Raw genomic sequence first — 26718 nt, forward strand, 5'->3', positions numbered from 1 at the left:
AAATTATGGAAGTTTCTTATAAATTTAAACACAATTTGGCCATAAAGTCAAGTAATTATAGTCAAGGAATCATCTTTTCCCAATTGAGCTCAAAGGAAAAATCTTGCTTAGAAATGGTTGTAACAACTTCATTCATAATCACAAAACTAGAAACAATTAAGATATACTTCAACAGGTGAATGGGTAAATAAACTTTCAAACATTCATACCATGCAATATTTTCCAATGATAAAAAGAAATGAGCTACTGATTCATGGAAAAACATGAAAGAAACTTAAATACATATTGCAAATGAAAGAGGCCAGTCTTAAAAGCAGCACACTGTATTTTAGCTATACGATGTTATAGAAAAGTCAAAACTACAAAACTATAAAAAAAAAAAAAAATTTCCAGGGATTCAGGGTGGTGTTCAGGTATGAATTAGTGAAGCACAGGGAACTTTTAGGTCAGTACAAGTATTCTGTGAGAACCCACAGAACTGGGCAACACTAAGAATGAACCCTAATCTAAACTATCAACTTTAGTTAATAATAATATCCCAACACTGGTTCATTAATTGTGTGTATATATAGAGAGAGAGAACAGTGTGAGGAGAGGAGGTATATGGGAACACTCTGCTCATCTCCTCTGAAATTTAAAAACTATTCTAAAAAACAGTGGTCATCACCATGACCAGAACACCTAACAAGGACAACTGAGAGGAGGAAAGATTTATTTTGGCTCATGGTTTCAGTCGATGGGTGGCTGACTCCAAGGTGAGAAAGTCACAGCAGAGGAAAGAGTCTCAGCTCACGGGAACCACAGAGCAGAGAGAAAGAGAGGGAAAGAGAAAGGGGCAGGGGACTCAAGCATGCAAGTATGTGAAGAGCAAGGAACAAGATATAGTCTCCAAGGTCATATACCCAATGAGTTATTTACTCTAGCCACGCCCCACCTGCCTGCAGTTACCACCCAGTAGTCCATTCAAATTATAAATCCATCAAATATATTAATTCACTGATAAGCTTACAGCTCTCATAATCCAATATTTTCACCTCTGAAAATTGCTGCATTACCTAACACATGAGCTTTTGATGGGGGCATTAAAGAGCCAAACCATAATCACAGTCTACTAATTAAAACACAAGATTGACCTGTGCTGAGTGTGAAAACTAATTGGAGAAGCCTCAAGAGTCAAGGTGAAGAGACCAATTACAAAACTCCTGAGGTTAGGTTAGAAAATCGTGGTGGTGATTTTAAATAATATAAGGGCAATAGGATGGATTAAAAATGAAAAACTTGCAGTACTGTGATAAGGTGGACTCAACCCATGAGGGAGAAAAGGGGGGAAAATAAGAAGAAGTGATAGCAGAAAGCAAGTAGATCCCTCAAATTTCTGGCTTGAAACACATTTTTTTTTCTTCAGTAATCACCAACAAATAATTACTTTACCAAAAAGAAATATCCATAGGTATTACACATCTTGCCAAGAATCAATAATCTCTAGTAGTAAAATTGCTAAAAAAAATAGATTGATCTGTTCTAAAGTTTTCTACGGACTTTCACAGGCTTATAGAGACAATATATCATGACGACAGGAGATTCTTAGTAGAGAATGATGTCTAAAGCATTTACTTTTGTAGTCAGACCTTCTAAACATGAAATTTGATAGGTTCTCACACTGTGCAAACTTGAATTAATTGATGTTGATCATATTGGCAATTTTAAAAATCAGTCTCGTTGTTTAGCAATGGGAAGATAAGTGAAGTGCCTGTGAGAGAGAATTTTTGTGATATACATTGTGGGACAGCAACATTCCCTTAAGCTCCAAGCCTCTTTATCTTTGCTCACACTCCTGATGTCAAAACCTGTGATGAACTGAGGGGAAAAGATTTATTGGTATGTTTTCCTGTCATACAAGACAAGATATACAGAAATGGATGCTTGAAATACTCATTAATAAGACATAGGTTGTCAGCACTATATAGCAGGGCAGGCTAAATCCATTATGATTAAGGGTCCTCATCTTGAAGGCAATTTGCACTAAAAGTTAGGCAAACAGCCAAAGGCTCAAAACCCTACTTGCATGTGAAGGGATTCAGAAGAGAGATCAAGGAGGCACCACAAATGCTGGATGTTTCATGTTGTGTGTGTGTGTGTGTGCGTGTGTGTGTGTGTGTACTCTTGAGCTACCGATTCATACAAAAGAATATATGCCAGAACAAGATGTCTTTACAAAAAAAAAAACTGGAAGAAAAGACACAAGTAGAGATGTGTTTGCTCCCCTAGTTTTCATTTGATATGAAAACTATGTGATATTTAGTAAAGATAGCTAAATTCAACCCAGTATTTATGGCCTACTATGGAACCCACAGAAATACAAACATGACCAAATTTTGCTTTGATAACATTTACTTGAAAGTTTTGCTCAAAGGATTAAAAAAGCCATCTTGGACATTTATCTGGCTCACTTTTACTTAACATTGCTCACTTCACACATTTCCTGTAAACATTAAGTCAAATTTATCCATATTTTTTATCAAATTTCTCAGTCAGAATTGCATTCATTTACATGTAAAGAAAACCTATTATAGGGCTGGGGCTGTGGCTTAGTGGTAGAGCATGTGCCCAGCACATGCGAGGCCCTGTGTTCGATCCTCAGCATCATATAATAAATAAATAAGTTAAAAAAAAATTTTTTAAAAACCTAGTATAATAAAGGTTACATTTGCTCATAGAACATAAAGTCTGAAGACTTTGGCCCCTAGATGACTAGCAGTTCATTATGCACATAATCACACACAACCTGTCTGTCCACTCCACTGCTCTTATTATGTGGTTTTCTTCTTCCCATTTGTTTGTCCATGGTTACAAGAAGGCATTTCAACCTTAAATTCATTTTCTAGGAAAGAAAGGGCAAAGGCCCCAAAAGAATATATGCCAGAACAAGATGTCTTTACAAAAAAATTTTAAATGGGAAAGCCATAGCATTCCCAGAGTCCCAATCCAGTTGACTTCTGTTTATATATCATTGAATATGGTTGAGTTTCATGACTACCCATAGTTGCATGGCAGCTGAGAATGTAGTTTAAAAAAAAATCTGGGCACAAAGATGTCCTGAGCAAACTTGCAGTCATGATGGCATTAAGCAGAAAAGATTTGTTGGATAGACATACCACCAGATCTGAAACCCTGTCTACTTTAATCCCACTAGCTTTCTTTTTTGTTTGTTTGTTTTTGTGATACTGGGGATCAAACCCATAGCCTTGTGCTTGCAAGGCAAGCACTCTACCAACTGAGCTATATCCCCAGATCAAATCTGACTACCTTTCTTTGACTTAATTTCATATCATCTTCACCATTCAAAAATAGCAATTAGGGCTGGGATTGTGGCTCAGTGGTAGAGCACTTGTCTAGCATGTGTGAGGCACTGGGTTTGATTCTCAGCACCACATATTAAAAAATGAATAAAATGAAGGTTCATCAATGTCTTAAAAATATGTTAAAAAATACCAATTAGAAAGATTTTATGATCTGGCACTTTGGCAAAATAAAATAACTATTCCACCAGAGAGAAAATGGAAACTCTTCCAAGTAACAACAATTTTCTATGATTAGATTATGGCCAAATATGAAGAAAGAAATTCTAATATAACCTAAAGCAGTGTTCTGTGAATTATACGATTGTGTACATATTCATCGACAGGCTGTAGTGACTGTGTTCTTAAGACTGCAAAAAAATCCTGGTCCTATAGCCATAATCAGCGTGACATTCCAGACTGTTATACTCCTTTGATAGGGTATGTAGACTTTAGCACTTAATTTTTTTTTAAGAAACTGGATCCTATGTATTACAATGTTTCAGACAAGTTTTTTCATATACACTCACTTACCCTATTTCTCAGATGTTTTCTAATATAAATATAACTTTTATCAGCATAAATCAAAACTGTTTCTCATAGGTGCTCCATTAACTTAAAGCTTATTCCTTATATTTAGACTCTATATATGATATATATATATGAAGGATCATTATGAATATCACTCTATAATCAAGGGACTTTCTTTTCTCTCCACAACAAAATTTCTTTCTGGAGTATAGTGTATGGAAAAGCATGAGGAATTTTGAGGAATTCTCAGAAGCTGAAATTTTGACAGTACAGGAATTCTAGTGTTAATTTCTAAAGTTCAATCAAACATTCCACATGAGATTTTTATTTTGCTTTTGTTTTGATGCTAGGGATTGAACCCAGGGTCTCATGCATGCTTGGCAGGTGCTGTACCATTGAGTTATATCCACAGTCCCTCACTTCTGACTTTCAATTGTGACAGTTCCTGAAGGGAAAGACATACCTACCTAGATGCTGTCAAAAAGAGGATTAGGAGAAAAACATTGATGACACAAAGAAGAAAATGCTTACAACTGAAAAAAAATGCTGCAAGCTTATATAATTCAAATACAAAGACTTAATTCCACAAAGTGAAATATGAGATTAAAACAATCTGCTAACCATAGTCCATACTGAGGACTGGCTCAGCAAAAGTCAAGAATTGAACAGGGCTTACTTCTAAAAATAAATAAATAAATTGCACACTACCTATCTGCTGCCCTACTCAGTTGACAGACTTCTTTTACATACATTGGTTAAATCAAAATGAAGTGTTAAATCCTTGGATCTGGACAAATAAATAGTATGAATACTATAAATCTTGAAGATGACTAAGACAATAGAGGTCTGTGAAACATAATATATTGAGAAAGGGAAGTGTTGAAAGAGCTGAGAATTGGGCATCAGGAAAAGTAGAAAAGCATAACACAGGATAGATAACTAGAAAGAAATATTCACAGGAAGAGAACTTTTTTGTTTTTTCATTTTTACCAAGTAAATGATAGCTCATCTTGCTTATACAGCTTATTGGTCTCCCATCCCATGTCATTCCACTGTCACACTGTCTGTTTTTGTGCCTACTTTTGTGCAGACACATTGGCTTCTGTTGAATCTATGACGTGCTACACACCATTCCTGAAGATGGTGTTCTTTAGACAGAACTGCGATGGCTACCATCTCTAAAAGTGTATACCATCTACCTAGGGCATTTTCCAGGCACCACCTCATTTATATTTTTTTTTCCCTCTCAATACTGTCTTCTTTACTTGTTTGTTTACAAATTTCTTCTTTGCCTCTGCATTGGAATGTATGCTCAGTGAGGGCAGGGAATTCTTATTTGTTTTTACAAATGCATCCCTCAAATCTAGAGTAGCGATTGGCATATAGAAGGTACCCAGTAAATTTTTATTGAGTTGATCAATTATACCAGAAAGTAAAATTGTTTTCAATAATGGAAATTATTAGGCAATAGATTCACTTGAATGTTAAGAAGAACATAATGCATGATGGCAAAAAAGGCAAGTGTCTCTCATAGACATGTAGGAGCCCAGATGGAAGATAACCTACCGCAATTGTTTTAGAAACAAGTTAGAAATAAGTTAGAATACTAAACAAACTGATTTTAAGCATTTCTTCTACAGCATGATGTATATGTATCTTAAAAAAGTATTCACCATGCTTGAGTTCTGTGAGAGGGGCATTTGTTATTCTTTTTTTTTTTTTTTTTATTTCCAGAGAATGCTTGGCTCAAATATATTAACTAGAAAAGTTATTTTGAATTTTATCAATGTTACCAGTCATACTTATTCTCTGTGTATCCATCAGAGTCTAATTAGGACACATCTGTTGACTAGGTAGGTTAATCATGGTAGAATATGGTTAACAATTGGTAGAGTAGAAGAAAATTCTTAGGTATAACAGAAACAGGAATTGCAGAGTGTGGCTGCCTGCCCTAAGAGCTGGGAGAAAGGGGGATAAAGAGAAACACACAGAGAGGATGAGGGTAAGATTCAGACTTCTATAGGAGATTTCATGGATGTGGTAAGAATGGTTTACCTGCCTATGCAGTAAAATTCATTGATCTTGCCAAAAACTCATTAGCACATGAAAACCCATAACCAGGAAGAAGTCAGTCCCATCTTCTTCCCCAGGCTCACTGCCTCTCTATGCTCAGCACTGATACAGCTGAACACTGAGCCAGAAGGCAAAGAATAAACCTTATTTGCTGAGCGTAGCTCCAAGAGCACCCAAGTAGGACAGAGAAGTACAAATCTGATGCTGAGAAGCAATACATAGCTGACATACTCCAACATTTACCAAAAGTATTTAAGGCAGCTTTTAAAGGCATTTGTCCTTTAGCAACACAAAAACAAACATAGATAAGCAAGTAGGGCAGAGTCAGAAGTACAGAAGTATAGGAAAACTAGGTATAAACCAGAAGTTTTATGAATATACAAAATACATAATTTAATGACTGGTAACTGTTTTCAAAATTAATTCCCACAAATGTAATGAAAATCAATTAAAATTAACTTAATTAACATCAAATTTAATTAAGATTAATATCCCACAATTCTTCTGAGATAGATATTATTCCAAATTTTATAGATGAGGAATCTTCCTGAAATCATATCACTTTTAAGATACAAGGTCAAAAAATAGCTATGCACCAAAGTTTAAAAATTCCATTATATCGAACTGCCTCTTTGGGATGTGTGAGGAGTTGGCACAGGATTAGGAAAGAACACATTCAAAACAGAAAGTGCTGCCTTTGCTATTTATTTTTTTCCTTTTTATTGCTCTGTTATTTTTCATGAGCAAATTTCCTCACCAACATCTCTAGTGCAACGATGTATTAAAACAAAACATGGAGACTCAGCAAGTGTAGTAACAACTTATTACATATAGGTGGAACTACCATGCAAACCCAACACTTCTCATGAGAGTAGTAGAATCCAGTTTTCTTTTTCAAATTAAAAAAAAAAAAAAGTCTGAAATTTGTAGCAATAGACCTATTGTACTCAAAACTAAACTTTCAAACTAGCAAACCAGCAATTAATATTTAAAGAAGAAATAAAAGTCAGGTCAGCAGTAAGCATCCTTTAGAAATCAGCCTAGAGAGGATTTTTATTGACACTTTCATTTTGTTGACCTATTTTTATGTACTTTTATTATAGAGTACTTTCAGTCATACACTCAAGAGCATCATTTCAAAACACCTTAAGAAAAATATAAAAATTTCAGGCACCACTGAATATTTTACCAGTGTTCATTAGGACCTGAACAATAATCATGAGTCAATCCTGAGTAAAAGGAGAAAAGTCACTGTTCTGCGTGCAAGAAAATGTCACTGGGACTTCATCTGGATAAGAGCCATACTCGATATTACTGCTCAGACCTAGTGGATGTTTTCATTGCTATGAAACTCTTACATCCAAAGCACCTTTAGAATGTGTTCTTACCATTGGCTTTATTGCCTACTAAATACTTTCTAATACAATCTTAATCACACAGTAGGATCTATGAGACTTGGCTAAGATTATAGCCACTCTGATGATGCCATGACCCAAAAATGAAGATTGAAGTCCTGGGGTCAAAACTCTCCTAAGGAATGTTCTATTGGTAGCTTTACCCAACATGATGGTCTTTTCAACTTACTAAATTAAGATAGTGTATCATTGTGGTTAATGGGCAGTGCTGAAATTAACCTGGCACCTCAAATGAGCCAATAACTTAAAAAGAAGACGACTTTATAGACAGTATGGATGTGGAGTTGGCATAGCATCATGCAGATATATTTACTTAGCTGCTACAAGGCCATATGCCACATGGATGGGGATATAAATAGGAGTGTCATTTCTTGATTGGAAGAGTCATAAAACAATTAGCACTTGTTTGGTTGTATGACAGAATCCAGCTAGAAGTCTACCAATTCCATTTCCTTTTCCAGGATGCCAGGGAAACTGAATCTTCCAGTTCTCTGGCCAAGTAATAAAATCTGTCCAAAGTGGAGTGAGTTTAAAGTGAGCATAACACTTCTAGGCCATCCATAAAATAGACTTTCCAGTCTTACCCTCACTTTTTGATACTGGATGCAGCGGTTCCAGAGAGAACTCTAAGGGAGATATAGAAGCTAGCAGCACCACAATATAGAATGAGACACGAGTCCTGAATTACCACATGGGAAGGATGCTAGCAACCACCAAAACTATGTCCTAATAGAGAGATATATCATTTCTGAGCTAAACCACTGAGATTACAGAAATTAATTATCCTGACTAATGAAGAAACTACTGTGTGTCAGAACTGCGTGGTTAGGAAAAATAAGGAAAGACTCTCTAAGTGATTAGCTTAAATTTTAATTGATTATTTTAAAAAAGCAGAAACAAGGAGTCAGGAATTATATACAGGGTCTACAATAAAAGAAAAGTAAAAGCGGAAATAGAATTACCAAATGGTAACTTGTTTGATGATTTGTGGAAGGGGAGTTGGGGTTGGAAATTAATAGCCCAGATTACATAAAACATGAGATAGAACGGAGTTATAACTGCAGGGCACAGTGGCACATGCCTGTAATCCCAGAATTTTGGGAGGGTGAGGCAGGAGGATTGCAAGATCAAAGCAGCCTCAGCAACTTAGTGAAGCTAAGCAATTTAGGAAGTTAATAAGCAACCTATAAATGGTTGGGGATGTGACTCGGTGGTTAAGGGAACCTGGGTTCCATCCCTGCTACAAAAAAAAAAAAAAAAACTTTGTAACTAATCCCATAGGTGAGTTTGGTAAATTATTTCTGGGAAGAGCCAGATAGTAAATATATTTTTGTGCCACACCATGTATGTTAAAACTATTCAAGCCTGCCATTATAGGGGAAAGCAGCCATAGATAATATATTAATGAATGGGTATATCTATGTTTGAGTAATACTGTATTTATGAATGGAAAAATTTAAATTCCATGTAATTTTCACACTGAAAGTAATAACATTGAATTTTAATTTTTTCCTACCATAAATAATGTAAAAATTATTCTTGGCTCCAAGGCCATACAAAAGAACACAGTCACATTTGGCCTGCTGGCCACAGTTGGCCAAACCCTACCGTATGTAATGGCATATCACAAGAGATTTTTGATTGGAGCAGGGGATGGAAAACCAATGTTAATTTTTTCTATGTATCTTAACTTGGAAAAGTGCAGTAATAGAGCATTTCAGGAAGGCAACTGGAGAAAAGGTGAGCAAGAAACCATACCTGACAAAATCTTGGATTGTTTTGTTAAGCAGAAAAGAAAGAATGATATGAGGCTAGAGAAAGAAAAAGAGTGTCAAGGTTAACTGGAGTAGTTTAAGACCAGATCATTGAAGTAATGGTGGTGTCAATAACTAGATTACAGCAACCCAGAGGGTGAAGATTTGGTTGGGTCATCAAGCCCTAACCTTACAAAGACAGATGGCTTTTTAATTAAAATCTCAAACGATATACATAATTCGGCTTTACAATTATAACTGTGTAGATATTTTTTGTTTTGGTTTTACATTATTGCTCTCTAAAATACCAACATGCAAAAAGAAACAAAAACCAACAGACTAGTTATGGCCAAGATCGAGGATTTTCACAAACTATAAATCCTTGGAATATACTCGGGGGAGAGTAGGTACTTTACTCATGCTTCACCTTTTTAACTCAAAGATAGTATAAATATGAATTAGCTCTCCTACAAATTCATACCTACTGGCTCAGAATGCTGTGATGTGCTGCAGTTGTTCTAATTATAAAGACAACTAAATATATAGACAAACCAACGAACATTGTATTTTTGTCCTCTATGGAAGAAGTTGATATCATTTTTCTCTATAGAGCCAAATAGCGAATGTCCTGTCCTATGTTAGGTTTCGTGGTCATAAGACCTCTCTGAACCTACTGAACTGTCATTGAAACAGGAAAGAAGTCACAGACACAGACAAATGGACACAACTGTCAGTCAATAAAATTTTATCTAATAAAATCAGACGATGGGTTATAGTTTTTTGGGCCTTGCTCAATGACACATCTGAATTATGTTTTGTTTTTCTTCTTCCAAATTGTCTGAGTAAACTTCTCTGTCTTCTCTCCCTCCCTAACTACCACCCTGCCAAATATCACTGGGACTTTATGTTAATCATAGTCATCCTTAAATGTCACTTTCTCTGGAAAGACTCTGCCGACCTCACTGATAAACTATGATTCCCTCACTTCATGCCCATTTACTTCCCCACCCACTGCACACATACCTAGCATTATTTATTCATTTATTTATTTTTGGCATTTTCTTCTATTTATTCTGAAATAAATCATGAGATGCATAAGTACACAAACAAAGGCGTTGAAGAAAAGTTTACCTAAAATACGTAATTGCAAAATGATTTACCATTCAGCTTTAAAAATCAATCATTTGGTTTTTAATACTAATTTTAGTCAACTATATTTTAAGTTCCATGAGAGCAAGGCATAGGTCTGTGATCTCTCCTCAGCACACCTTTCTAGAAGAAATGCTCAACATACGTTGGATGAATAGAATTTAACAAAATTGAAACACTTTCAATTGAAAGAGAATTGTCAGTTTAAAACAATATTTAAGAAAAAAAAGAGCAAGTTTAACGTTAAAAAAGAAAGCAATAACATTATTTAAAATTTTACAGAACTGTAAAAATTTTTGAAAAGAACAAAAGAAGGTTTGAAATGACAAAGAAAACTATAGTAGTCCCCCTTTATCCATGGGGGATATATTTTAAGACCCCAGTGGATGCCTGAAATAGCATAATTAAATTTATATGCTCTTTCCTATACATGCCTATAATGGAGTGTAATTTATAAAGTAGGCATGGTAAAAGATTAACAATAATAACTAATAATAAAATAAAATAATCATGACAATATCCTATAGTAAAGTTACTTAAAACTCATAAATTATAGAATTTTTAACTTAACCATATTTTACCACATAGTCATTGCAGATTTTTTTTGCCAATATTTTTTTTTACATTTTTTTATTGGTTGTTCAAAACATTACAAAGCTCATGATATATCACCTTTCATACATTTCACTGAATTGGGTTATGAACTCCCATTTTTACCCCAAATACAAATTGCAGAATCACATCAGTTACACATTCACATTTTACATAATGCCATATTAGTGACTGTTGAATTCTGCTACCTTTATTATCCCCTACTATCCCCCCTCCCCTCCCCTCCCATCTTCCCTCTCTACCTCATCTGCTATTGTTCAATTCTCTCCCTTGTTTCCCCCCTTTCCCCTCACAACCTCTTATATGTAATTTTGTGTAACATTGAGGGTCTCCTACCATTTCCATATGCTTTCCCTTCTCTCTGCCTTTCTCTCCCCCCACTCGTCTTTGTTTAATGTTAATCTTTTCCTCATGCTCTTCCTCCCTGTTCTGTTCTTAGTTGCTCTCTTTATATCAAAGAAGACATTTGACATTTGTTTTATAAGGATTGGCTAGCTTCGCTTAGCATAATCTGCTCTAATGCCATCCATTTCCCTGCAAATTGTATGATTTTGTCATTTTTTAGTGCTGAGTAATACTCCATTGTGTATAGATGCCACATTTTTTTTATCCATTCATCTATTGAAGGGCATCTAGGTTGGTTCCACAGTCTAACTATTATGAATTGTGCCGCTATGATCATTGATGTGGCAGTATCCCTATAGTACACTCTTTTAAGATCCTCAGGGAATAGTCTGAGAAGGGGGATAGCTGGGTCAAATGGTGGATCCATCCCCAGCTTTCCCAGGAATCTCCATACTGCTTTCCAAATTGGCCTCACCAATTTGCAGTCCCACCAGCAATGTACAAGTGTACCCTTTTCCCCACATCCTTACCAACACTTATTGTTGTTTGACTTCATAATGGCTGCCAATCTTACTGGAGTGAGATGGTATCTTAGGGTAGTTTTGATTTGCATTTCTCTGACTGCTAGAGATGGTGAACATTTTTTCATGTACTTGTTGATTGATTGTATATCCTCCTCTGTGAAGTGTCTGTTCAGGTCCTTGGCCCATTTGTTGACTGGGTTATTTGTTATCTTATTGTTTAATTTTTTGAGTTCTTTGTATATTCTGGATATTAGGGCTCTATCTGAAGTGTGAGGGGTAAAAATTTGTTCCCAGGATGTAGGCTCTCTATTTACCTCTCTTATTGTTTCTCTTGCTAAGAAAAAACTTTTTAGTTTAAGTAAGTCCCATTTGTTTATTCTTGTTATTAACTCTTGGGCTATGGGCGTCCTATTAAGGAATTTGGAGCCCGACCCCACAGTATGTAGATCACAGCCAACTTTTTCTTCTTTCAGATGCAGTGTCTCTGATTTGATATCAAGCTCTTTGATCCATTTTGAGTTAACTTTTGTGTATGGTGAGAGAAAGGGATTCAGTTTCATTTTGTTGCATATGGATTTCCAGTTTTCCCAGCACCATTTGTTGAAGATGCTATCCTTCCTCCATTGCATGTTTTTAGCCCCTTTATCAAATATAGGAAAGTTGTAATTTTGTGGATTAGTTTCTGTGTCCTCTAGTCTGTACCATTGGTCCACCTGCCTGTTTTGGTACCAGTACCACGCTGTTTTTGTTACTATTGCTTTGTAGTACAGTTTGAATTCTGGTATCGCTATACCTCCAGATTCACACTTCCTGCTTAGAATTGCTTTTGCTATTCTGGGTCTTTTGTTTTTCCATATGAATTTCATGATTGCTTTATCTATTTCTACAAGAAATGCTGTTGGGATTTTGATTGGCATCGCATTAAACCTGTAGAGAACTTTGGGTAATATCGCCATTTTGATGATGTTAGTTCTGCCTATCCATGAACAGGGTACATTTTTCCATCTTCTAAGATCTTCTTCTATCTCTCTCTTTAGGGTTCTGTAGTTCATTATATAAATCTTTCACCTCTTTTCTTAGGTTGATTCCCAAGTATCTTATTTTCTTTGAGGATATTGTGAATGGAGTGGTTGTCCTCATTTCCATTTCAGAAGTTTTGTTGCTGATACATAGGAATGCCTTTGATTTATGCGTGTTGGATTTTATATCCTGCCACTTTGCTGAATTCATTTATTAACTCTAGCAGTTTCTTTGTAGACCCTTTGGGTCTGTTAAATATATTATCATGTCATCCACAAATAGCGATAATTTAAGTTCTTCTTTTCCTATTTTTATGCCTTTAATTTCTTTTGTCTAATTGCTCTGGCTAGTATTTCAAGAACTAAATTGAATAGAAGTGGTGATAGAGGGCATCCCTGTCTTGTTCCAGATTTTAGAGGGAATGCCTTCAGTTTTTCTCCATTTAGGATGATGCTAGCCTGAGGTTTAGCATATATAGCTTTTACAATGTTGAGGTAAGTTCCTGTTATCCCTAGTTTTTCTAGTGTTTTGAACATAAAGGGATGCTGTACTTTGTCGAATGCTTTTTCTGCATCTATCGAGATGATCATATGGTTCTTGTCTTTAAGTCTATTGATGTGGTGAATAGTATTTATTGATTTCTGTATATTGAACCAGCCTTGCATCCTAGGGATGAATCCTACTTGATCATGGTGCACAATTTTTTTGATATGCTTTTGTATTCGATTCGCCAGGATTTTATTGAGAATTTTTGCATCCAATTTCATTAGAGATATTGGTCTATAGTTTTCTTTCTTTGAAGTGTCTTTGTCTGGTTTAGGGATCAGGGTGATATTGGCCTCATAGAATGAATTTGGAATAGCTCCTTCTTTTTCTATTTCTTGAAATAGCTTGAAAAGTATTGGTATTAATTCTTCTTTGAAGGTTTTGTAGAACTCCACTGTATACCCATCCGGTCCAGGGCTTTTTTTGGTTGGTAGTCTTTTGATGGCTTCTTCTATTTCTTCCTTTGTTATTGGTCTGTTTAAATTGTGTGTGTCTCCCTGACTCAATCTGGGCAGATTGTATGACTTAAGAAATTTATGAATATCTTCACTATCTTCTATTTTATTGGAATATAGGCTTTCAAAATACTTTTTAATTATCTTCTGTATTTCTGTAGTGTCTGTTGTGATATTGCCTTTTTCATCCCGTATGTTAGTAATTTGAGTTCTCTCTCTTCTTCTCTTCATTAGCATGGCTAAGGGTCTGTCGACTTTATTTATTTTTTCAAAGAACCAACTTTTAGTTTTATCAATTTTTTTCAATGTTTTTTTTTGTTTCAATTTCGTTGATTTCTGCTCTAATTTTAATTATTTCTTGTCTTCTACTACATTTGCTGTTGTTTTGCTCTTCCTTTTCTAGGTTTTTGAGGTGTAGTGTGAGTTCATTTATTTGTTGGTTTTTTTTTTTTCTTTTTTTGAAGAAAGAACTCGAAGAAATGAATTTTCCTCTTAAAACTGCTTTCATTGTGTCCCATAGATTCCGGTATGTTGTGTCTGTATTGTCATTTGTCTCTAATAAATTTTTTATCTCCTCCTTTATGTCTTCTGTAACCCATTGATCATTCAGTAGCATATTGTTCATTTTCCATGTGATGTAGGATCTTTCCTTCCTTCTTTTATCATTGATTTCCAGTTTCATTCCATTATGATCAGATATGGTGCATGGTATTATCTCTACACCTTTATATTTACTAAGAGTTGCCCTATGGCATAATATATGGTCTATCTTTGAGTAGGATCCATGTGCTGCTGAGATGAACGTGTATCCACTTGATGATGGTTGATATATTTTATATATGTCAGTTAAGTCTAGGTTATTGATTGTGCTATTGAGTTCTATAGTTTCTTTATTCAGTTTTTGTCTAGAGGATCTGTCTAGTGGTGAGAGCGGTGTATTGAAGTCATGCATAATTATTGTGTTGTGGTCTATTTGACTCTTGAACTTGAGGAGAGTTTGTTTTATGAACGTTGCAGCTCCATTGTTTGGTGCATACAAATTGATAATTGTTATGTCTTGTTGGTGGATGGTTCCTTTTAACAGTATATAGTGTCCTTCTTTATCCCTTTTGATGAACTTAGGATTGAAGTTGATTTTATTCTATATGAGTATGGCCACTCCTGCTTGCTTCCGAGGGCCATGTGAGTGGTCTGATTTTTCCCAACCTTTTACCTTCAGCCTGTGTATGTCTTTTCCTATCATATGAGTCTCCTGAAGGCAGCATATTGTTGGATTTGTTTTCTTCAACCAGGTTATTAGCCTATGTCTCTTGATTGGTGAGTTTAGGCCATTAACATTTAAGGTTACAATTGAAATATGCTTTGTACTTCCAGTCATGTTTATTTGTTTATTTATTTTAGTTTGGCTAGTTTTTACTTTTTGGTTATTTTCCTCCCCCTTTACTGAGATACCTCCCACTGTTAGTTTTGGGCACTATTTTTTAATTCCTCTTGTAGTATTTTGCTCAAAATGCTTTGTAGTGCTGGTTTTCTGGCTGCGAATTCTTTTAGCTTTTGTTTACCGTGGAAGATTTTAATTTCAGTGTCAAATCTGAAGCTTAATTTTGCTGGATACAGTATTCTTGGTTGGAATCCATTATTTTTCAGTGTTTGAAATACATTGTTCTAGGATCTTCTCGCTTTCAAAGTCCATGATGAAAAATCATTTGTTAACCTAATTGGTTTACCTCTGAATGTAATCTGCATCCTTTCTCTCGTAGCTTTTAATATTCTCTCCTTGTTCTGTATGTTGGCTATCTTCATAATTATATGTCTTGGAGTTGGTCTATTACAGTTTTGAATGTTTGGGGTCCTGTAGGCTTCCAGGATTTGGCAATCCATTCCATCTTTCATCTCTGGGAAGTTTTCTAGAATTATTTCATTTAATAGGTTGTCCATTCCTTTGGTTTGATTGTCTATGCCTTCTTCTATCCTGATGACTCTCAAATTTGTTTTTTTATGACATCCCATGTCTCTTGAATAGATTGCTCATGGAGTTTAAGCATCTTTTCTGTGTTGACTATATTCTTTTCAAGTTGATAAACTTTGTCTTCATTATCTGATGTTCTGACTTCTACTTGATCTAGTCTATTTGTAATATTCTCGTTTGAGTTTTTAATTTGGTTTATAGTTTCCTGCATTTCTAGGATTACTGTTTGATTTTTTTAAGATCTCTATTTCCTGGTAAAGCTCATTCTTTGCCATTTGAATTTGTTTGTTTAATTCATTTTCAAAATATACTTTTATTGCTTGGACTTGTTGCCTCATGTCTTCTCTAATATTCCGTTCCATCTGAGTTAGGTATGCCTTGAATTCTTTCCCTATCCCTGTTTCTGATGCTTCTAGGTCCTCCTGTAGAATTAAGCTGTCCTGCATTGTTTGTACTCCTTTTTTCCCTTGTTTTTTCATGATGTTCACGTTACTTTCCAGTTCTATTTGATTGCTGTGTTTCTGCTGTCTTCTATAGATTTGTTTTGGTTTTGTATAACTCTGTTGTCTCTCCTTTGTGTTGGTAGACTATGCCTGCTAAAGTGGATTCCACTGGGATGGAATTCCGATGGCAAAGCTCCAGTGACATCACCTCTCTGCTATGGCGGGCCCCAGGCTCCTTGCCGGGGTGTCCGAATGGGGGGGTGGAACTGGACTGTCTCTGGTTGGTTTCATTTCCCAGTCGCTGGCTGGCGGGCAGTCTCCAGCCACCCAGTCACGCGGGCAGCGAGTGGACTGTTGCCGGTGGGCGTGCGGTCTCCAACCGCCAAGTCGCGAGGGCCTGGCCTCTAGTTCCCTAGTTTCTCCTGCTAGTCCTGGTTTCTCCTGCTAGACCAGATTTCCCCTCAGTGATACCTCTCAGCAGTTCAAACTGTACTCTGGGCCTGCTGTTTGTTGGGTGTGGAGGGTGGCTATTGGGAACCCCAGCACTCTATTGTCTTGATTTTTTCTGCTTGCCCCTCCCCCAGCGCTGGATAGACAGGTTTCGTTTTCGCCGCTGATGGGAGGGGGAGTTGAAGGTCAGGTGTCTCTAGTTTTCCCTGCGTCTTTATGCAGGCTCGCTCTGATAATCCCTCCCCCGGAAAGCCTAGGAGAGATTTTATGTGAATTCCCCGCTGTATGGGAGATGAGCTGAGTAACACACACCGGTTTTATTGTTGCAATCTGTCGGAGAGTGGCGGTGGTTACTTCAGCTCTCCAAGATGGTGGCCGCTGGTTTCCTTGGTGGAGTTTCCGTTGTGGGGGATAGAACTGTACCACTTCCTTCCCCGTCTGAAATCCCGAACTCAGCCCGGGGCTCAGAGGGGGCTCAGCCGGCGGGATTCCACAGAATCCGCAAAACGTTTCTCCTTGCTTGCTGGTTGCTCTTTTTTGCCAATATTTTGGAAAAAAAAATGTGGTGAAACCATTATGTGATGCTTTTTTTTTAAAAAAAAATGTTCTATTATTATGTAAAAATCGTTTATTAATAAACCATCTTAACTGCAAGATCAGGATCCACAGAATTCTAGAGAGTATACATTGAAATTAAATAGTTCACAACAATGCACATCCTTTCTTTGTGTCAGTTCAGGGAACATTTTTCTGTTCTGGGGGGAAAAAAAGTTAACCCATTAGTTTCTCAGGCAGGTGGTAGAAATGGGGCTCCCTTCAGTGGAATGCGATAGCTGAGAAATAAAAGCTAAGAAAAATAGAAGGACGGAAAAACCACAGGACACAGAATGTAGTTTCAAAAGTGGGGGCAGGACGAGCATGCCAAGCAGATTGTTTGAGCTTTAGACTGGCAAAATGGAGTCCACGCCTGCTTTATTTATATTGGGAAATATCAAAGGCTCTCCAAAGAATTCTCTTAACCAAAAAAGGTTAAAGGTGGGCTGTTCAGTTCCCAGTGGGTTATGCCTATCTCCAGAGCTACTGTGAGGTATCTTCCAAGCAGAGCAGAGATAAAGGTCACGTGCATTGGGCAAGCTATTGCTACAGGAGTTCACAATGCCAAACCTAAATCTCCCTGGATACCATACCCAGAGCAGACCCTCATGTAATTCATAGATGGCTTCCTTTATTAGTTGTCATGGATGTGTACATTGAAGTCAAAATATTCTACCTGACAAAATTCACTACAGTGTTGCAAAGTATGGACTTACATAATTTGATCTTCTGTGCCTGTGCCACTATTATTGGTTTGGATATCTGATACCCTGTCCTCACTATTCATATAAGACGTGTTTACTTTAGTACTGCCCAGCCCTAAACAAACCATGCAAGTCAGCACTCAGAAATACACTGATAGCAACCTATGTTTGCTGAGAATTCTAGGCTCAAGGCTGGCAGTGCACAAGAAGACAAAAGTGCATCCATATGCCACTGGTGAATATCTTGCTGATGTTTACCTTTTAAGTGGCATGATGAACAGAATTATATCATGAGATGATTATGCCAGGAAAGATTGTAAACCAACTTCTGGACTGAAAACACAGGGTGCGATGACCATTCAGTGAAATACAGTAGCTTCTCAGATCATGGTTGACTGTAGGTAATTGAAACAACAGAAAGTATACCACAGATAAAGGGGAAGTATTGGTCTACTGTAGAGGTAAACATACTCTGGAAAAATATTGAATGTAAGAACAGCGAAAATATCCTTAAACAAACTGGAAGAAAAATCATAAAAATGAAAAGTTATAAGGTTTTATTTTCAAACTTATATTTGAGTCTCAAGTATTTTTTAACAATAGGGGAATAAGTATATCTATTTGAAGCAAAGGATTATATCCAAATGTTATTGCTTTTTAATTTGTTATTTACATGTAACAGCAAGGATTTTATGTAGGTATGCCATTGTCCAGATATGCTAACTCATGCTTTTCTTGAAAAAAATTATATTCTATATAATACATAACAACTGACAAATTAGTGAAACAAAAATGATAGAGTGGTTATAAAAAAACAATTAAAAACTTCAAATGTGTATTAATTCACATTAACTATAGAATAGAATTGAGTTTTACTAAATGTGAATTAAATGTAAACTAATTTGTAAAATAGGATGTTTGTAACATGATTATAGAATAGTTAGCCATAACCTGATTCTCATATCCAAACTTCTATACACAAAATCTGGGAAACAAGTGAAAAGTGGAAGTAAAAGTTTAGCAAATGCTTCATTTTAGCTCAATAGAACTCAGAGTATACTTTTAATTCTCATTTTAATAACCTGTGAAGTGCTAATAAATTTTTATATGCATTTTAATTTAAAACATTAGAATAAATAAAATAGTATTAGTAAATGCAGATCATGTGAAAACATCAAAATAAATAAAATTTGTAAAATAAAATAATAAGAAACAGAAAATATAACTGGATCAATCAATGGGTATAAATAATTTGGTCTTCTATCTTAAAAAGCACTGACTCTAATGCTGCATTAAAAATAAAGGCCCACAGACATTTCTCCAAGGTATACAAGTGGCCAACAAGCACATGCAAAATGCTCAATGTTATCAGTTACGTGGGAAATGCAAATACAAAACACAATGTGATACCACTTTGCACCCATTAGTATGGTTATACTAAAAAAGGACAGATTATAAAATGTGCTGACATGTTTGGGGAGAAATCAAAACCTTCTTATGCTGCTGGTGAAAATGGAAAACAGTACAGTCACTTTGAAAAACAGTCCAGCAATTCTTCAAAAACTGAACATAAGATACCATTTAAATCAGCAATCCTATTCCTAAGTATAGATCCAAGTGTACACAAATGATCATAGCATTTGTATTCATCAGATAGTGGAAATGACCTAAATGTTCACCAACTGATGAACAGATAAGCAAAAGCTGGTATCATATAAGAAATAATTTTCAGGTATGCAAAGGAATGAGTGACATATATATTATAATATGAAAATATTATGTTGCAAAAAAAGACACAAAGGACCACATATGATGTGATTCCATTTATATGAGATGTGCATAGTAGTAAGTGTATACAGACAGAAAATAAATTAAGAGGTGCCTAGGGATGGAGTTAGAGAATGGGAAAGGATAACTAAAAGGCATAGGATTTCACTTTGCGATAATATAAGCACGAAATGTATGAAATATGATATGTCAAGAGCTTTGTAATGTTTTGAACAACTAATAATAAAAAAATATATATATATAAGCACTCTAAAATTGTGCTGATGGTTCAACAAGTCTATGACAATAAAGGCCATGAAATTAGTAGAGTTATTTGATTTATTAATGATATCTCAATAAAGTTATCACCAAAAAAATACAAAACAACTATTTGCTATTTTGGAAAGGCACACTTATATTTAAACACCAAAACAGGGAGAGAGAGAGAGAGAGAGAGAGAGAGAGAGATTGATTTAGCAAAGGGAAGAGGATTTGAATAAGAAAGACAGTAGAATGAATCAGATGTAATTTTTCTAGGTTCATAAATGAATACATGACCAGTGTAACTCCACATATGTACAACCACAAGAATGGGATCCAAATTAAAATGGGTTGCACTTCATGAACATCATAATACACATAATACATAATATGTCAAAATTCACCCTACTGTCACGGATATCTAAAAAAACACATAAAAAATAAATTTAGTAAAGATTGGCAAGCAAATAAAAGAAAAGAATAGAGGTAAGCATATTAATTTCAGTCAAAGAGGAATTTAAGGGAAAAAGTCATTAAGTGAATTAAAGAAGACCATTTTGTATTAGTAGAATAGATATAAAGACCACCATGAAAAATATAGAAGTTATCTATTTTCACTAACAAAGTTTTCAAATACATGAAGCAAAATTAATAGAAATATGATAAAATTTTAATAGAAACATAGGTCCTATAGAAAAGTATATGAAGAATGTATAGTTAATAAAAGAAAAATCAGCAGAAGAGCACAGAGATTTGAATGATATATCCAGGGTAGACTTCTAGAGCATCCATCAAATACTTGCACAAATTTAAACCCATTACAGCAAAAAAAATCTTGACAAAACCTTTGCAGCATAAATTAGACTACATTCCCTAAGAACAATGGAATAAAATTAAAAATTAGCACCAGGTTTTAAACAGCAACAAACATAGCATTTTGAAAATTGTGATAATTATTTCCAAAGGCAGTTCTGTTCCAAATTCTGAAACTTGGTTCTAAAACATCTTCCTTATTTTTGTTTTCTATTGGCTTCAACCCAATATCCTTTCTCCTTATATCTGTTATTGCACAGTCTAATTCATGTGATTATTAAATTACTTTGTGTTTTTATTTTCAAATTGATTCATGCATAGAAGTGCATTAAGGACAGAGAGAACTGTATAAATTTCTTTATCACTACATTTAAATATCTCCCTGAACATAAAGTCCTCAGTAGATGTTTATTAATTAATTTCATTGTATAATTGAGAAGGCAATGAACTGTAAATTAAGGGACAAGAGTTCTTGACCATTATTGGAAAGGCTTAATGACTCTCAGCATGTCACTTTACCTCCCTGGATTTTAATATCCTCCTTCATTAAGTGAATTAGTATCAAAATGTCTCTAAGATTCCTTCCAGTTCTAAAATTGTATGATCAAACTTACAGGGAAGAAAAGACATCCTTCAGTACACCAGAAAATTCCCCTGCCTGTGCAGAAACACTGGGTTCTTTGAATGTCAGGACTCAAACAGATTGTATATTGTTGAGAAGAGAGTCACCCTCAATTACTCATCCATGGTGGAATGTTTTGTGGTTTATCCTCACTAACCCAGTGTTTCCTTACTACCACCCAGTCAGGTCCAAGGGGGATATACATGTGTCTGAGTATGTGTGTATTTTTGCCTCTCTGACGGCATTCCAAGACTAATATAAACAGCTTTTAAATTACCCATTACTCTGTCACTTCTCTCTTCCATTAGAAAGAGGTTAGCCTATGTTTACATTTGGAGTTCTAATATTCTACCCTTTCCATCACCCCTCTCTTTCTTAAAAACTGATTTCTTCATCTTTCCTATATGAGGCCCACTTGGTGAATATTTCTTCAAAGTCATGTATCAGAATAAGCATTCTATGCTTGTATTTTAATATAATATTATAATAAATTATAATATTATAATTAGATACAGTGAATTATAGTTTAATTGCCATTTACCATGATGTACTCAATATAGTTAATATTATATTTAATATTTTCTTAACTTGATTAATATAATTATATAAGTAGGAAAAGAACTCAAAAATATATCCCAAGAGATTAAAAGCAAACATGATTTTATGTGTGTTTTTAAAATTTTTTTCTTTGTGTTTCTCTTTTTCCACAATTTTATGGATTGTATACACAAAAATTATACGCGTGTACACTATGCCTCTCAGTTACCTGAAGAAAATCAAAGAAGTTGTCACACAATTCTATATTACTCTTCATTTCTCTTGGCGAGAAAATGACTATTGATATATTCAGAATTCAGAATTTATATTTGAGTGTACTCTAAAACCAAATATCTTACAATATAAATGGTTTCAAGTAATTGACATTAACTCTTGGATTAAAAATAACTTTGATCTTGTGATAGGGTCAAAATATATTCATTTTCTGCATAGTATTGTTAAGACAAAAAAAAGTAGGGCTGTACACCTAAGCCAGATTTTCAGTCATCATGGTCAAAAATAAAAACTCAGAGTTAATTAGAAACTCAATTAGAACATATTCTATAAACATCCATTAGTCAGCAAGTTTCAATTTTTCAGGGTCTTGTAGAGAAGCTTTCTTAAAATTATAAAAACCCGTAAATAATGTTAATTATTCACATTTACAAGTTGAACACTTAAGTACATTCGAGACTAAAACAGAATCTAAATTGATGGGCTCTTACCTAGACTTGGCATGATCGTTACACATCCCTTTCCTCTGCTGCTGAACTTAAATAACGTATCCAATAAAGCCAGTTTTACTGGGTGTGCTTTCATAAAACATTCACATTTTATCATACAGTAAAGTTAGAATTTATGCTAAATACTTCACTATTTCCCTAAAGATAAATTTGAGTGAATAAAATATTAAATGATATAGCAAAGTATATTATTGTAAAACTAAATTCCTCCAAATGTATTAATTATCTCTAATGTTGATAACTAAATGACTATGATGCGTGTTTTTTAACATTTCAGTCTCACTAAGGTTAGCAGGAAGCCTAATTCTCTTTCATCCCTGCCAATTCCTGTTAGATACAAAGACAGGTACATTGTGTTTATGAAACCAGGGTTCCATTTCTACTCAGCATATAAAGACTTATTTTATTCTATCTTAAAAGTTATTGAATTGTCTTTGAACATTGAATAAGCAATAATGGACACTCATCAACAAGAGGATAGACTTTCATAGTTTCTATAAATTCCTAGAGCTTCTCAAACTCAAACATTTAAAGGGAGAAAAAAGTTGCCAGGTACATATAATATTTCATTCAGACTTAAAATACTTGCATTTCTACAGCAATTTATTTCTACTAATGTTTCAGGGGTGAGAAGGAAGATGGGGTATATTCATTTTGCCATTATAACAAAACCCACAAATTTAGCAACTTAAAGCAACAATTTATTAGCTCACAATTTTGCAAGTCACCAGGTTCAACTGGGTTTCATCATCAGAGTCTCATAAAACTCAAATCAAAGAAGCTCTGGAAAAAGATTTGCTGCCAAGTTCATTAAACTGAATTCACTGACAGAATTCAGTTCCTTGTGGGTGTCAGATAGGTCTTCCTTCCTAGCTAACTATCAGCTGCAGTGGGAGGTAAAGGACTTGTCAGAATTTGTTGGCATGTGTCTGCCTCCATCTTTCAAATCTACAAAACAGCACTGAAGCTCTCCAACTTCTTCTCTGACCAACTGGAGAACATTCTCCAGTCTTCAAGGGTTTCATGTGATCTGGAAAGTCCCTGGATAATCCCCAACCCAAGGTTGCCTGTGTCATAATCCCCAGAGTGACAACTCACTGTAGTCACAAATTCCAAGAATTAGGATGTGGGATTTGGAGGAACATTTTTAGAATTTTGCCTACTGCATGAGGAATAAAATTGAGATTAAGAGTGTAAATAGGCTCCAGATATTAGATTCTATGAATCAAAGCCAGAGCAAAGATTTCTTACTGGGGGTTGTAGTGGGGGGTTCAGGGGTATAATCTAATATTAATCTAATATTAATATAATCTAATATTAATCTCATATTAGCAATAGTAAAGAAGCATCAGGTCTTAAATATTATTTAAAAATATCTTCAAGCTTATACTTTGCTTCAAGTAAACACAGAGAGAACAAACACACACATAAAACCCCTAAGAAATCAATGGAAGGAGCAGCTATGCACAATTGGTTAGTCTATGTCAGTAAGTGATATTTATTGAGAAACTGTGGGTGGAGTTATTAAAGATTCAAACTTAGCAATTTAGCATTCAAACTTAGCAATTTAGCATTCAGAATTAAGAAATCAAACCTGGATGATGCATGCCTGTATTCTCAGCTACTTGGTAGGCTGATACAAGAGGATCACAAATTTGAGACCAATTTGAGTAACTTAGTAACATCCTGTCTTAAAATAAAATTAGAAAAGGGCTGGGGAACACAGTACAGTGGTAGAGCCCTTGCGGGGCATATGTAGGTCCTAGGGTTTGATCTCCAGTATTACAAAGAAAAAAGAAAAGAAAGAATGAACTCATGTCCTGAAACCTACGAAAGCTCATGGAGGCATTTCTTCTAGGAATACAGTTAACTAGGGCTTAATTGAGGGATAGCATTACAGAATAATTGTGACAAAAAATAAGGGCATGGCTGCTGAAGGACATTATTGGTCAAGCACCCAGATATCATAGAAAAATTAGCATCTAACCTGACTCAGAACGGAGCCACTAACTTACTAATCCAAGACTTGCTATTGCTTTTAGATTCTGGAACAGGGCCAGACATACAAGAAAGAGACTACATCTTCAGAGCAGGAAGCAACTGGACCCAATGTCATGCAGCTGTCAAGATGAAGTCTCTCTCTTTTCCTCCCCCTTTCATATTACCAAATGCTGTGTGTACTGTTTTTAAAGACACTGAGAGAGCCTCTTTCTTCTGATTACTGGGAATACTAGTGCATATAAGGCAATAACAACAGGGTCTATAGGTCTATGAGAACCCCAAATGCATGCCAGGTATGAGAAGCTGAGAAAAGAGTAGGGCAGCATCCCAAAGATCTCTCCAGGATTTTTTTATTCCTGCCTCTCCTCTCCTTCAAGATCTTGTGGAGCACAGAGACCCAGGGAGCCTGAGAACTGATGAGAGAGCCTCTCATCACTTCAATTAGTCGTTGGAACACATTTCATCATTTGACAGTTATTCCTCAAAAATGGCCCTCTTCAAACATATTATTTTATACTGTATTATTCATAAAATATATTGGGACAGGGATGATTGTACCCAAGTGTTAAACTAACATTTTCCCTGAGGCTGCCTGCTTATTTGAATCCCTATGCAAGGAACTGTAACATAACTTAGTGCAGAAACAACCCAACACCTAACTTAGGAGTATATATTTTCTAACAGCCAAGGCTCTGCTCAACAAGTGGCTGAGCTTCAGCCAATCACAGGCTGTCAACTGCTGAGAACATGTCCAACCCAAACATCTCTGACCCCATTGTAGAATGAAACTCTCTGGATATCTTCTGGTTTGGAGTGTCGCAGGATTCGTGAATCATTCTTTCTTCACATAAACTCTGCTAAATCTGAATTGGCTAAAGTTTTGTTTTGTTTTGTTTTGTTTTTTAGCACATCTCTCTCTTTTTTCCTATGATTTTGTAAAACAATAGTGTATACCTAATAGCAGCTTGCTTCCTGGTATAGGGTAAAGCATGGGAATAAGGGTTGGGGAGATGTTTGGGCAATAGAATACACACCTGCTTAATATGTATGAGGCTCCATTCCCAACACCAAAAACTAAAACAAACAAAATTTTTTAAAAAGGAATGAAAATTTTGCTTTGAGAACATTCTCTTAGCTTCTGGTACAAAAAGGCAATACATCCATTTCTGAAGACGGATTTTGTGGAAGGTTTTTGTTTGATTGTTTTGCTCCCAAGCAATTAAATAGGTCAGATTTTTCCTGATATTACAACCTGAACCCAATGTTCATGGTGGTGTTGATGTAGAAGAAATGTGAAAGCTCAGGCCAGGCAGGTCCAGGGAGTCAAGCAGTGGTTTTCCCCAGTAAGTGCAAAAAAGAGACAGGAGCCTGTGACTAGTTTCTAAGATATAACGGTAAAGAGAACCCTGTGATCCTGGCGCTCTAAGCCTCCAGTGTTTTAAGATGAGTGGTGTGCTGCTTCAGGGCATTTATGTTTAAAAAGCTCAATGGAGCAAGAAAAGATAAGGAAGCACACAAAGATTAATTCTGAAGTTCTTGTTAAAACCAAACACTTTAATCCTGGAAAAGAGAGAGAGAAAATCTCTTTGTCTAGTACACTCAGCTGAGCTCATTTTCAAAATTACCAGGAGGCTGATGTACATGTGGCAGGAAGAATGAGGCGGGGGATGTATGTTTAATACAATCCATTCTCCTCTGAGTCAGGTTTCAGTTCATCTATTGTGGTCACAATGTCTGTCACGTGTCAACAGAGCTTCATTTGGAAATGATCACTACAAGGATTTTGAGATTTACTTGATGAATCAAAAGAATCAAATTAGAAGAAAACTGTTGCAGATATATGGGGGAAAGAGTTTATATCCTGGTATTCATATTGTTTTCATATGTCATTAGCTGTAAATAGAAAACCTAAGCGGTAAGTTTTAGGCCATGAATATCTTCCTGAAAATGGAACGGAAGGCACACGTTCAAGACCACATACGGCTTCATGCATATCATTTTGAAATAGTACACATCTATTGCCAATGTTTTATAAATTCATTATGTTGTTGA

The sequence above is a fragment of the Callospermophilus lateralis genome, chromosome 2 (assembly GCF_048772815.1).
Source record: "Callospermophilus lateralis isolate mCalLat2 chromosome 2, mCalLat2.hap1, whole genome shotgun sequence".
Lineage (NCBI taxonomy): Eukaryota > Metazoa > Chordata > Mammalia > Rodentia > Sciuridae > Callospermophilus > Callospermophilus lateralis.